We start from the raw sequence: 14,559 nt of genomic DNA on the forward strand, positions 1-14,559 counted from the left end.
TAGGAACTCCTGGACTTGGTGGCAGATTGTTCAGGAGGTGAGAAGAAGGAAGTGGGCAGGGTGGGAGTGTGGGGCCTCCAGGTCTGAGGCCCCTAGAGAAATGTTACCCGAGGGCTAGGAGCACCCCAGGAGTCATGGGCATGCAAATGCAGCTCAGAGGAAGGTCTGAGCCAGAGGGCGAGCTTGGGCTGGCACGCATGTGCGTGCACCGGCACACGCACACACAAGGCAATGAAAGGCACGGGGACAACCCCTTAGGGAGGGCAGTCCCGTGAACGGAGAGGCCGCCAAGGATCAGACTTGGAATGACATGGAGGTGGGGTAGGGGACATTTCTGAGTACTTATTACTGGTCAGGTGCCTTCTGGATGTGGCAGGACCCAGCTGGAGACTAAGCCGAATTCACTGCTTAGGTTTAGACAAGTCAGGTCTTGTCAGAGGGGCAGCCAGCCAGGTATCCACAGGCCATGGCCAGGGATGGGGACAGGGCACCTCAGAGGGCCAACCCCTCCTTGCAGAGCCTAAAGGACCAGTAGAAGGGCTGCTCTGAGAACTTAGGGTGCAGTGTTCATCCACGACCGGTCCCCCTGTGGTCTCTAGGCTCCGCCCCTATGGGCTCTGGACTCCAGTCACTCTGGACACATGGAGCAGGGCGCCATTGCCCACTGAAGGGCCCCAGTGCTCTTTGAACACGGGCTGCCAGGGCAGGGCAGGACTGCCTGGAGTTTGGAGCTGGTCTGGCAACTGGGAGTTGTGCTCGAGGGACCACCTCCTTGTAGCCAGCCCTGAGCGGTTGGGAGATGCAACCCTGGGTTTCCAGAACCTCTGGGGTGAAATCTATGAAGCCCCAGAATCTGGAAGGCCTGTAGAGAGGTGCGCTGCAGGCCTGGGCCAGGGCCAGGCTGCTATGAATTTCTTTGAGTGGTTGTAACAAAGGGCCGCAAACTGGTGGCTTCAGAGATTGATTCCCTCGTGTTTCTGGAGGCCACAAGTCCAAAATCAAGGTGTCAGCAGGGGCACACTCCTTCTGAAGGCTCTAAGGGAGGGTCCTTCCGGCCTGTTCCAGCTTCTGGTGGCTCCAGGCGTCCCCTGACTTGTGGCTGCATCACTCCAGTCTTTTCCTCCATCTTCACATGGCCTGCTGTTCTGTGTCTGTGCCTGTTAAATTTCCTTTCCTTCTGCCTCCCTCTTGTGAGGACACTTGTCACTGCATTTAAGTCCTATCCAGACAATTCAGGATGGTCTCCCCATCTCAAGACCAGTAAGTTAACCGCATCTGCAAAGTCATTATTTCCAAATAAGGTCCCAGTCCCGTTCCAGGGGGCAGGACTCGCACATCTCTCTGGGGGCGTCTCAGCCTGCCATGAGGCTGCAGGTGAACACTGACGGCCCTCAAGGCCTTGGGGGAGGGGAGGTCCATGATCTCAGCCAGAAAAAGAGTGGGCGCACAAAAAATAGAGGGACCTGGAGCCCAACCAGAGGTTCCCTCACTTCAAGGCTGGGCTGAAGAATTGCTGTCCCTAGAGAAGGCTGTGACAGCCACACCAAAAGTGGCAGGAGGAAAACCAGGCAAGGGCGAAGCGGGTGGCAGCTGCAGGCCCGCAGAGGTAGGTGGTGGGGTGGCCCGAGGACCTGGGAAAGAAAGCATTCAGAAAGTGGGGGAGGAAAGTGAGGGCTGAAGAGGGCTAGAGGCCAGAAGTGAGAGGGGTTATGGGCCAGGAGGAAAAGGAAGAGTGGCCTGACCAGGCGGTGGCGCAGTGGATAGAGCGTCAGACTGGAACCTGGAGGACCCAGGTTCGAGACCCCGAGGTCACTGGCTTGAGCGTGGGCTCATCTGGTTTGAGCAAGGCTCACCAGCTTGGACCCAAGGTCACTGGCTCGAGCAAGGGGGTCACTCGCTCTGCTGTAGCCCCCCAGCCAAGGCACATATGAGAAAGCAATCAATGAACAACTAAGGAGCCGCAACAAAGAACTGATGCTTCTCATCTCTCTCCGTTCCTGTCTGTTTGTCCCTTTCTGTCCCTCTCTCTGTCTCTGTCACACACAATAAAAGGAAGAGTGGGCTCCTTTGCAGTGTGTGAGAGGCACAGGCTGAGAGCAGGCTTCTCGAGCTCGGCTGTCTCTCAGGCTGAGAGTATCAGAGTGGAGTGGGAGGAGACAGTGGGCAGGAGCTGTGGACAATGTAGAAGTGAGATGCAGTAGGAGACAAGGGCACAATGAGGACCAGAGATAAGACAGGAAGAAAGGGATGAAGGGTGGTGCACAGAGGCAGAGAGGGCTAGGCCACTAGGCCAACCCTCCTCCTTTGCCACAGCCCCAGCCCTGGCTGTGGGCCTCCCTGGGGCTGCTCCCTAAGCATTTCCAGTGCAAGAAGACAGGCTTTGATCTGAGGAAGAATTTTCTAGAGAAGCTCTCCCCACCCACCTCTACACAGATGGAGAAAACAAGAGGGATTGGCCAATGAGCAAGGGCCATCAGTGACACACAGGAGGCTCCCCCACTCCCACACCATCTCCTCTCCTGGCCCATCAGATGCTCGGAGATTGCTGTTTGCTAGGGACTGAGGGCTTTGATGCTATCCTGAAGGGCTGCGACTCCGTGCCTTCAGCCCTCCTGAATGCTACATACATACCTTGTTCCTTAGCCAGCTGACCTTGGCTTTGGTGGGCCTCATCACAGGGGCATGTGGCACAGCCCACTCTTACCTGGGCTAGCTCTGCTCTTCTGGCAGTGCCCCCAGGCCAGAAGGGAGAGGCACAAGGACATTGGTAGGTGATCCCTACCTCAAACTTTTCTTCCCTCCCATCAAGAGGGGGCCTGTGCTGAGCACAGGAAGAGAAGAGGCCTGCACGTAACTTCCCAGCCATGGCAGCTGGCTCGCAGCGCTGGGGGCAGGACTGACTTCACATGCTGGTGCTAATGCTGCCATGTGGACGGCAGCCATCGGGAACACGAACATGCCCCCAGGGACAACCTGGATGGGGCCATCACCTCCCTGAGCCCATTAGCTGCTTGGGTCTCTGAAGGAAGGCAATGACACTGCCCCAGGGGAGTCTTCTATCTTTCCTTTAACCACTTCCAAGTCTGCACATGTGGGTCTGTCCCTTCCCCTCTCAGCCCCCATTTCTCACACCTGTCCTCCCAGAGCTGCCCGCACGTGTCTGTTAGGAGGCTGGCTGATAACTGAGGTGTTTGCTATCACCCGGGGTGTACCCCCTGCCCAAGGAAGCAGCCTGCCCCTGCCTCCTCTGGCTCTAGAGACAGGAACCTCAGGTCTGGGATGGAAGGACGTGCCCAAGAAGCTTGCCACACTGTGGGAGACCAAGAAGGGGACCCAGACTGAACCTGGCCGGGACGGGAGGCCTGGTGCTCTCAGGAGGCGCTCCCGTCCTTTGGAGCTCCTTTCCCATCATATGGGTGCCCAGGGGCAGCTGGCATCCCATCTGTTGGCCAGGATGAAAGCCTAGCTTCACAACTGGCTCCAGGTGACATCTGGGGCCCCTCCAAGTGTGGGCTGGCAGGAAGAGCAACTCCAAGGTGGCTGGCTCTCACACAATGACAGCAGACTCCATGGCCAGCACAGGGCCTGTGATAGGTGTCCAGGAAATCAGGGGTTGTCACTTCTCAGCCTTTTGGCTAAGATCGAAGTAATAAATTGGAGGTTGGCTTCAGCTTTTATCTTTCCTATCTCGGCACAGTGGATTAGGTAGGCCAGGCTCTGGGGCTTCTGTGGGCTATGGGGGGCTAAGCCCACGACAGCTGAACCGCTGTGTTGGGGTACCTTCTTCCTGCACGACAGCCAGGTCACTCTCAAAGAGCAAATGCCCAGGAAAGTGGCTGGGATTGGGTTGGAAGTAGAGTGTGTGTTGAGTGAGCATGTGTGAATGAATGTGTGATTGTACGTGAAAAAGAGTGTGAACTGCTTGAGTCTGTGTGAAACAGTATGAATAGCTGTGTGAGTCTATGTGAGACTTATGAGTGTATATGTGTGTGCGACAGAGTGTAACTGTGTTACTGAGCGGGTGTGAGTGTGAATATACATGAGTAACTGTAAGTGTGGATGTGAGTGATTAGGAATGTGTGTGGCCGAGTGTGTATGAGCACGTGACTATGTATGTTGTGAGTGAGTGGCAGTGTGTCAATAACGGCATTGTAACTGTGCATGCGTGAGCTATGTGAGTGTGTGAGCATGCATGAGCATGTGTCAGCATGTGTGGGGATTTAAGCGTGTGTGTGAGTGTAAGCTATGTACCTGTGACCCTGTGTGTGTAGATGTGTGAGTGTGATTGAGCATGAGTGTGAGTAAATGTGTGTGAACATCTGTAAGTGAGCGTGCATGATTGTGTGAGCATGCATGAGCGTGTGGCAGCATGTGTGAGTTGAGCGTGTGTGAGCGTGTGTGAGCGTGTGTGAGTGTGTGTGTGTGAGCATGTGTGAGCATGCATGTGTGAGTGTGTGTGAGTGTGCATGTGTGAGCGTGCATGTGTGAGTGTGTGTGAGTGTGCGTGTGACCTCTGCCTGCACGGAGAGGTGTCAGGTCTCAAAGGCTGTCCATGGAACCAGCTGCTTTCTGCAGGAGGGACAGACTGTGGGGGGTGCGACAGTCCCTTGGCCACGGAAGATCTCCTGCGGGGCTTTTGTGTCCTGTAGGTCTCCATCACAGGGCTGCCTCCTCAGAGAAGTCTTTCCTTCGCTCTCAGCACCGCCTCTCCCCGCCTCTCCTCTCCTCTCCCGCAGCCGATGGTCTCCCTGGCCCTGCACCCCCACTGCCTAACCATGCGTTTACTCTCTACCTGCCAGCCAGCTCCCTCTTCTGTGGTCCCTGCTGTGCCCCCAGCGCCCTGTCTAGACCTGGCACATAGGACACCCTGGGGCTCCGTTTGTGCAATACGAGAAAGAATTTGTGGCTGTGTCCGGGCCACCTCGTCAGGCTCTAAACCCTGCCTGCTCCAGGGCGGTGATGCTCACTGTGGGCCTGTCACTTCTCTTGCCTACACAGCGAGCCTCCTTCCGGTGCCACCCCACCCCCATACACTTCTACTCTCTGCTCACAGATGGTGGCAAAGGCCTGACGTGAGTTCTGAGGAACCAACTGTCCCTGGAGCTGGGAAGATTGGGGATGTAAAGAGTGGCATAAGCCAGCCAGCTCCTGCCTGGGTGTCCATGGGCACACACCTGGGTCTGTCCACCGACGATGTGCATATGCATTTGTGATTATGGTCTTCTCTGCATTGGAGTTTGTGTCTGCATTGTGTCCATGAATGTCTGTGTCCTTCTGTGTCTGTCTCTGGTGTCCACCTGTGTGCAGCGTTTCTCTGTGTTCCGTATAACAGGGTTTGTGTGATAACCTTTTGTGATCACCGACTTGGAAAATCTGTTGGAAACTCCAGCTTCCCTTCCGAAAACACCTTTAGACATTGCATTCCCAACAGTTAGAAGGCAGTTTCAGGACGATCGCTTCCCACTCCGCCCTGGGTAGGGGCCCATGGACCCCACACTCCATATTAGCAACCCAGCTCCACATCCCGCTTGATTCCAGGGAGACAGATCTAGAAGGCAGAGGTGTTGGGAGGAAGCTGCAGCCTGGTGCCCTAGTCGATTGGTCATAGCTCTTTCTCTGCGCTCCCAGTTGCCAGGGCCCCCAGTTTCCAGCCGCGCCCACCCCATCGGCCAGCGCCCTCTGGGAGCACTGCCAGACTGGGAGGGTGGGCGCTCTGCGCGTCCTGGGGGACAGAAGGGCGCGCACCAGGCGCGTGGCTCGAGAGCCCCACGGTCCCCGCGCCGCGCGCCGCCACCCGCGCCCAATCACTCCTCCCTCCTCCTCCTCCACCGCTCCCCCCCCCCCCGCGTTCCCTCCCTCCTTCCCTGCTTCCCTCCCTCCCTCCCTCCGCGCTCAGAGCTGCGGCTGGAGCCGAGCGCGCCGCGTCGCCCGCCGCCTCCGGTGCGGAGCGTGGGGAGCACTCGGCCGCAGCCCTCGCCAGCCGCTGAGGGTCGCGCCCGCGCCGCCGGCCAGGCTGCCCTGTGCCCGGGTCTTTCCGTCCTTGGAGCGGATCGTTGCCCGCCGGGCGCCCGCCTGCCGCGGCAGTGCCCTCCGGAGCCGAGGCCGCGGCGGCGGCCGTGTCCATGACCGGGTAAGCGGTGCCCTGAGGCACACGGGCGTCCTGGGGTGGGCGCGGGCGGGGCGGGAGGCCTGGCAGGTGGCAAGGCTGGCAGGTGGGGAGACGCGGGTCCCTGCCCGCGACACCTGCACCCCGCGTGGGGCCTGCGTGTCCTTGCGGCGCCGCGTCCGCGCGTCACCCCGCAGCCCCAGGCGGGCAGCGCCCCGCAGCCAGCACCCTGAGCCCCGCATCCCGCGCGCACGCGCATCTGCGTCTGGGGAAAAGGGCCGCAGGGGGCTGCCGGCGGGGTCTCGGCAGCGCACAGTCGCGGCGTGGGGCCTGGGCCAAGCTGGCCTCTCGCACGCACCTTCCGAGCTTCGCGACACCCCTCCCCCGCGCCCTCACACTGTTATTCTCGCCGATACAAGGTCTGAGAAACCCGCACACGTTCCCATACTGTCCCTGCACGCCCACACAGACACCTAGCTGACCCTTCCGCGGGCACTGGCGGTGCGAATGGCAAGCCGCTCTGGCCACACTTGGGTGACTTGTTCTCCATCCCTTCTTGCACAGCTGTCCTCGCCCTCCTCACCTGTGTGACCTTGGCCAAAAGGCTTCTCCTGTCCGGGCCTCAGTTTTCTGAGGGGTTTAGGATTCAGGAATTTGGAGCACTGGGGGCGAGGTGGGGGTGGGGTGGGGGGGGCAAGGTCTCAGATGAGGGAGCTCTGGGTCTCACCCTTGAACAGTGCTCTGATTTTCTTTCTACGACCTCGTTTCCTTCCTTTTGCTGGCTCTGCAGGGGTGAGTGGCCAGGCCAGCTGAGGGTGGGTGGCAGGCAAGGTGGGGGCCTGAAGGGGACCTGGAAGAGCCCCTTGGGAGGGAGGGCCTGGGTGAAGAGTTGGGAGAGAGTGAGGGAATCTTTCTCAAGGGGCAGGGCTAGCTAGCATCCCTGCACTAGGCACTTGACACTCCCAGACTGGGGTGGAGAAGTGGGGCCACTGAATATGTCAAAGATGAGTCCACTGGCCTCTTTCGCACCCTCAAGTGGGTCCCTGACAGCTGCAGGGTTGATTTCAGCCTGACCCTGGCCTTCTCAGTCTCCCCTGGCTCTGTGCAAAAACTTGGGTACCAGCCTGGTAGGCATCCCCTCATTTGCCCACTAGCTCTGTGCCCTCAGCCCTGCTGTCACCCTCACTGATTGAAATCATCTTAAGGCAGGGACTAGTTCTTAATATGTGCCAGTTCTTAATCACGTTCCAGACCCAGGTGTGGCTCCAAGGGAGCACAGGTTTCTGTGTGGCACACACACGACCTTGACCTTACTGAATCAGCAGAATCACCCAACGAGGAAGCAAGGCCTGGGTGTTTGGCCCCATTTTTCAGATGAGGCAGTTGAGGACCTGAGAAGGGAAGAGATTTGACCCCGCATTGACTGGATGGGCAGATAGATGGGTCCAGGCACAGTTCTAAGCTGAGGCTTCCTGAATCCTCAGCTCAGTCTCATCATCAACACCAAGTGTGAGATACCGTTTGCATTGTCCCCTTTCACAGACAGGTAAACGAAGGCCATGGGGCTCATGAGAGAGGAGCTGGGATTCAGACCTGGGCAGTAGGAACCCCGGCTTAAACTAGCCTTCCAAGGGGTGGGCTGGGGGCTGCCTGGGTCCCTGCTGGGCCTTGGCTGAGACCTGGCAGAGGGTCCCAGGGTGTCGGAAAGGGCTGGGCAGTTGTGGCCCCAGGGTATTGATTGTCCCTGCTGCTAGCCTCGAGGGGAAGGAGGGCCAAGGGCACAGCCAGTCTTGCTCAGATCAACCTGGTCCATGCCCAGTGCTGCCTGGTAGTTTGAGCAGAGGGGCAGGCAGCTCTGGCACAGACGTGTGGGGGATAACGCAGGCAGATGGCACTAGGGCGGCGTGGGAGAGGGCTTTGCATGGAGCCAGAAGGAGAGCCAGGCCTGTGGGAAAGGAAGCCCAAGGCTAAGAGCACTGGGGCTGAGGAGAGAGCTACAACCACAGGCACAGAGGCGCTGCAGCAGGCCCGCGAGTGGTAAAGGAGGCTTGGGGAGCTCCTGGGTTTGCTGCCAGCTCTGGAACTGATGGTTTTGTGACCTTGGCCTAGTCCCTTCCCTCTCCAGACCTGGGAGGGGGGAGGGGTCTCAGTGCACTCCGGTGACATTTCAGGATTCCCAGCTGGAGCTTCAGAGGCTGAATCATCTGCCAGCAAGCAGGGAGATGCCCAGCAGTGAGTCAGGGAGCTCTCTCCAGCCCAGGTCGCCTCCTAGCCCAGGTCGTCAGCTTGAGCCCCCCTTTCCACTCTCCCCCTGCCTCCCTGGTGGACAAGATGAGAGCGCCCTGGGACACTGGGGGCTTTGAGAGTTGACCTTCAATGGGGACACCTGAAACCAGCAAATCCAGGCCCAGCTTCCTTCCTCCCACCTCACAAAGTGAGTTGTCAACACATATGTGGGCTATGCCCATTGCACTCTCTTCTGATTTTAAACTGAGGGTGTGTGTGTCTTTAACTGACGGCTGCTGTCTCTATCAGAGGTTCCTAGCACATCAAATATTTTAAGTAATAACGGATAATAATCATGGCACTCGTCATGTGCCATACATTGTTCTCAGTGCTTCACAAACATCCCCTCAGTTCATTGAAACAACAACCAAACAAAGCAAGGGCTGTTACTATCCCCACTTTGCAGATGAGATGACTGAAGCCCAGAGAGGTTAAGCAACTTACCCAAGGTCACACAGTCAGTGGATGCTAAAGCCAGGATGGGAAGCCAGGCCATCAGGCTCCTGAGTCTGGTCTGTGCATGTAGTCACTGGTTGCATAGTCTCCAGAAGTCCGTTCTGAACTCAGCAGAATGTAGTGTTGTGCACGTGAGCTGATTGTTGAGGGCATTTCCAGGCCTGAAAAGACCCCTCAGCTCAGAAGCTGAGCCTCCTGTGCCCCCTCCCCCATGTACTCACTGAGAAAAATAGACAAACTGGATTTATGTCAATCTGAAGCAAGTTGGGGAATGACTTGCATTTCAGTAAGTCTTCTGCATGGCCCCTCTAGTGCATCTCTATGAGGGGGCAGTCTCGGTGAGTATAAACTAATAGATGGGGACCTGGGCTGTGACACCAAAGGCAGACACTTGAATCTAACTGAGGGCTTGCTGCCCTGGAGCCTCACCAGTGCCATCTGTGAGATGGGCCCAAATGCCGAGTTCTGGCTGTGACTTTGCTGGGAATGGCAAACAGAGACCTGGAATGTGCAGATGTCTCCTCTCTTCCCGCTGTCATTTCCCAGAAGGCTACTTCTTTATCTGGGGCCCCAGCTCCTCACTGTTTCTCTCTTCCCTGTCCTAGCTAAGCTGGCAGAAGCCAGGCCAAGTGGCGCCTGGCTGGAAAGCCCTCCCCTGCCTGTGCACCTTCTGTTGGGTGGGAGGTGCTGGAAGTGGGCCTGGGAATGCCGCCTGGAGAGCAGGATCTGAGCCCACACGTCACCAGGACGGAGGGAAAGAGGCCCTTCGATGTTGGATCCAAGGCCAGGCATCTTGGACTGCCCAAACTTGGGAAGGAAAGGAGGCCAAGGGTACATGGCTCAGTAGGTGGCAGGGCCCAAACCAGGGCCACAGGACGATGTGGGAGGGAAGGGCTGAGGTTCGTCCTGAGTCCCACCTCAGGGACCGGCAGGGGACTGGGGCATAAGAGGTTTTCAGAGATTTGGGTCCAAATCAGAGTTGTACGAAGGAGATGCTACGGTCAGATCCTTGGAGAATGCCTTATTTAAAGGGGTTCTGGGCCTAATTTAGTGTTCTGTACATGGGTCCCCTCAGTGAAGGGGGACGCTTTTATTCAAATGAGGCACTTGAGAGACACCTCCGCCGCGGTCTCAAGGCACTTTCAACACTGTACAGTCCAGTGCAGTAGCCAGTAGCCACAAGTGGTGATTTAAGTAGAATTAAATAAAATTTAAAATTGAGTTCCTCGGTCAAACTAGCCACATTTCAAGTGCTCAGTAACCACATGTGGCTGGTGGCTGCTGTATTGGATGGTGAAGATAGAGAACGTTTCCATCACTCCGAAGGTTCTGTCACAGTGTTGCTTTAGAGCCAATGTAGTCCTACGTCCTCACACAGACCTGGAGGCCGTTCCCATACCTACTACCCCGTGGCTCCTTGAAAGGGAGCAGATTAAGCAGTTGTAGATGCCTTGGTGCAGCCTGTCTGCCACCTGCAGAATTTGGGGCCCTTTGCCATACCCGCAAGGCTGGCCCAGGTGCCCCCTCTACATGGGGGAGGCAGATGAGAGAGAGCAGCCCACCACACAGTGAGGAAGCCCAGCCTGGCCTGGCCGCATGCCGACCCCAGTGGCCCCAGCCCGCCGCTTGAGGAGACCCAGATCTGGCCCCGTTCTTTTCTGGTGAGGCCCCTGCCACGTGTTCAGGCTGGATTACTGGGGCATGTTGGTGGGGCCCGGGCGGCTCTGCACAGATAAGCGAGACTCTGGAGTTTAAAAAATCATAGTGTTCTGATGTTTGTTTTTTTCCATTTAAAAACAATGCTGTTAACATATATGCTCTCTATAGAAAATTCATAAAACACAGAGTAGAGGACATAGGAAGGCCCTTTCATCCTATTATCAAAATGCAAGCCAGTGTTTTCATTTCATTGGATTCATTTCTGCTCCTTTTTCTTTGCATAGGTTATTTATTTTTATATTACTGTAATTATGCCATGGGTATAATTGTGTGATCTATTTTTTACTTCACATATGCATTTTATTTAATATAATTCTTTTCTAAATAATTTTTTTCAAAATGGATATAGTTTAATTTTTTAAGGCTATGAAAGCAGTAGTGCTTATTGCAAAAATAAAGAACGAACCTGAGCTATGCAAAGAAGGGACTACAAATAATCATTCATTCATTTGACAGCTATTTATCAAACACCCAGGATATATCAGAGCGGTCCTCGGGGCTGTAATTACAATTTTTAATGGATGAATAATATTCTCTCAAGAGAATGTAATTCACTTAATTATTTGGGTATTTGTGGAGATCTAGGCAGTCGGATTCGTTTCACTCTCATAGGTGAGGCTCTGCTGAGCACCTAAGTGGGTAATGGTCATCCTGTTCCGAGGACGGTGCCCAGACTGAAGCTCATTCTGCCAAATTGTTCTCCAGAAGGGCTTTTCGGCACCCCAAGGGCTGGCTCACTATGGCCTTGCTAGTCTATCATAAGCAATCTGGCATAATTATCTTGTTCCAAAATACCTGCTTTAGTTTCTGTTCCCTTTATTGCTGGTGAAGGTGAGTATTTTCCCACAAAGTTTTTTAATGATATGTCTTTTTTGTTTTTTTTAGCAATTTGTTTTTTCCTCACCTTTATTGAGGTCCAAGTGCTTCCCTTGTGGTTTTGAATAAATTTATACTTGAAAGATAGTGACAATTTTACATGCTTGTTGCAAGTAATTCTAAAATTATTATGTTCTCTGCCTGTTTATTTTTTCATGCAAAAGGTAAACACTTTCTGTTTCACATTTTTTTGGTGTGATTTCTTCCACTGCTTCTAGGCTTACAGAAATCTGAGAACTATTCGTATGCAAGTGTGTGTGTCATTGCATTTTTAACCTGTTTAACTCTTTAATCCAGGGGAGAGCAAACTTTTTCTGCAAAGGGTAAGATAATAAAAATTTTCCACTTTGTGCGCCACACAATCTCTGTCCTAACTGCTCAACTCTGTGTAGAAGCACAAATACAGACACAACAGAAATGAATAGGTGTGGGTGTGTGCCAATAAAACTTTATTCACAAAAATACTTGGCTGCCAGTTTGGCCCTTGGGCCAAACCCTGTTTAATCCAAAGGAAATTTGCCTTGAGGAATCAAGTTAGGTGAGGATCCAAGATACATCATTTTCTTGAGTGCTAACCCAACATCCCCATTTCTTTTATCAGATCATTTGTCCCCTGGCTAGTGTGTGATGCCTCCTTCAGTACAGATTCTGATGAGTAGTAGGGAGGGCCTATTTCTGGGCTGTCTGCCCCATTCCATGGACCTGTCTATGGGCTCCAATGTAGGTAATATGCGTTTACTTCTTGTACCTTGATTTTTTTAATACCTGACCTACAGGTCCCAGCTCAGTAATCTTAAAGCACTTGTCAGCTGAACGTTAGAACCATTTGGCCAGTCCCTTTTCTGTCTCCCCCAAATCAAGCATTCGGCCATGCATTCTCTGGATCTCTTTACAGTTCAGAGCTGTGTGGGTGTATCCCCACAGACTTGATGACGCCTGGCTCTCCAAGAGTTTTCCTCCCAGAGATACACAGGAGAGGCGGGTGTAGGCAGGAGAGCATGATCAGAAGCGAAGGCCCACAGCTGAGGATGGCCAGACGGCCCAGGAACACCAGACCCTCCTGATTAAGAAGCAGGAAAACAAAGGCAGCAACCGAGGAGGGGACAGGGAGATGTGGAGTTGCTGCTGGCTGGCTCCGTTCCAGCTATTGGGGACAGGGCTTTGCTCTTTCTGCTTCCCTTTGGGAGTCACGTCTCTGGCTTGCCCCGAATGAAGGCACATTCAAAGGAGTCACTGCGGTCACCTTTTTCACCTGGCTCAGAAGCCGCGTCAGTCCCTGGACTCTCCTGACACTGGACCCTGCGTGCTCACGTTTTGACCCAAACCCTGAACCGAGGTGGACATTTGTGAAGCAGTAGGCTCTGCTGAACCACTGTCCATGTCATCTGTGGCACAGGCCAGGATGGTGGCATGGGGCATGACCACGCAGGGAGGGCCCCCTCCACAGTGGAGTAGCCCAGCTGAAAATGCTCAGCGCCCTTGGTGCTCAGTGTGAGGAATGGCCAGGCACCTGCTTCCCGGGTCAAACCCGGGCCTCCACCTGCCACAACAGGTCCCGGACCTGCCCTGACACCCCAGCATGGGCCTCAGCTCCGGTCTTTCTGGAAGAAGTTGGGGTGAAACGTCGTGTCCTGATTTGGAGCCGTGGCCCAGGGCCGCGTGGTCTGGGCTGCTCAGGCTGCTGAGGTCCCTGAGTGCTGCCCTGGGAGGGGGCGGCCCCTGCAGTCCGAGGGAGGCTCCGCCCGATGTGGCCAGAGCCTGCGTCATGACCGGAGGGAGGGGCGGGAGCACAGGCCCCCCCTGGGCAGCCCACACCCTATCTGCTGTCTTTCCTGTGGCCCCTGGTAGATGAGCCATGGTGTGGGGCATGCTGAGGGGACAGACTCAGACCCCAACAATGTCGTCACTGTCAAGGAGCCACATGACGGTCCCTTGTGGCTCTGTAGGACCTCTGTACCCACTCCCTACCCACACCCCTGAGCCTGCAGGAGCTTGGTGGTATCCTCTCAAGGCTTTGCTGCAAATGCTTCCAGATTTGCATACTGGGGTCCTTTGTCAGAACTAGCCATTCAGGACCTAGCACGGCTCCATTTGGGTGATTCAGATGGTAGCCAGGCCCTTGGTGACTTTCAGGTCCTGCTGTCGCCGCCTGTTGGGGTTAGTAAGGATGCTGGAGCGGACCCTGGAGGCCTTGCAGATCCCCCCCTGGGCTACAGCTTTTGAGGTGTCCTCTGGGTTGCTATTGTTGGCTACTCTCTCCTCCTTTGTGGCCGCTCTCTACTCCTGCATTTGGTAGCAGATGTACCTCCATGGTCAGCCTGGAAAGGTAGCACGAATGCTTTGCTGTGCTAGTTCTTTTTCTCTGGGTCACAGAAGGCCAACTAGACTCAACTCCCATCTTTAGTCTGCACACACCTTTGCTCACCTTCGGCTTGCCCATGTGCTCCGAGTGACCTGTGCCCAGGGTCCCTGTATGATGACAATCCCCATCAGCTCTTTCTCTTCTAACCTCAAGCCAAGTGAGCTCCTACAAGGTCCAAGAAAGCCTACTCTGCCAGTAATCAGAGACACCCCCGGGTGGAGCCCAAGTTAGCTCACGTATCTCTGGTCCCCCATTTGGGGCCTGGCCTTCCAGACCCTTTTATTGGCCATAGAAAACTGCATTTCTTTCCCTGACAGCTCTTGGGTCCTGACCTTATAAAATGAGACCCCAAGTCTGTATTCCCAAGGGCTTCAACCTGTTCCCCAAAACTAGACCCTCTCCCCACCAGGACCTACAGTGGGGCTGCCATGGAGCCTGTCCCCAAGAAGACATGTGTGTCCTGGAAGTCTCCTTCTCTAAGCGCACCTGGGCCTGCAGTGGCCCAAGGCCTCCAGTTAGCTGTCATTTAATTACCTGTTTAGGCCTTGGCTGTTTGGCTTGGAGCTGGCTTTTAGGACTAGAAGCTGGCAGGGTGGACAACCTGGTACCATGGACAGAGCTGGAGCGACTTTGGGGAGGATTGGGACTGGTCGCCCTTATCCTGTCCGCATGTTCTCTGACTGTGAAAGGCTGGAGGACAGGGACCTACAATCTCCTAGACCCCAGATGTGTGTTCTCTGCTCTTTGCAGGCTG

The 14,559-nt window shown here is 55.1% G+C and overlaps 1 protein-coding gene across 6 annotated transcripts in view; it reads left to right on the forward strand.

The window, feature by feature from the left end:
* The first annotated feature begins 5,915 nt into the window (after nucleotides 1–5,915).
* The window catches only part of ATP2B3 (ATPase plasma membrane Ca2+ transporting 3), a 74,364-nt gene continuing 65,720 nt past the window's right edge, over nucleotides 5,916–14,559 (forward strand). For all 6 annotated transcript variants that reach the window (XM_066356190.1, XM_066356194.1, XM_066356193.1 and 3 more), the window contains exon 1: nucleotides 5,916–6,130. The gene's annotated coding sequence lies outside the window, so the exon portion shown is untranslated. The remainder of the gene's footprint in view (nucleotides 6,131–14,559) is intronic.

The sequence above is a fragment of the Saccopteryx leptura genome, chromosome X (genome assembly GCF_036850995.1).
Source record: "Saccopteryx leptura isolate mSacLep1 chromosome X, mSacLep1_pri_phased_curated, whole genome shotgun sequence".
In the NCBI taxonomy this organism is placed as follows: domain Eukaryota; kingdom Metazoa; phylum Chordata; class Mammalia; order Chiroptera; family Emballonuridae; genus Saccopteryx; species Saccopteryx leptura.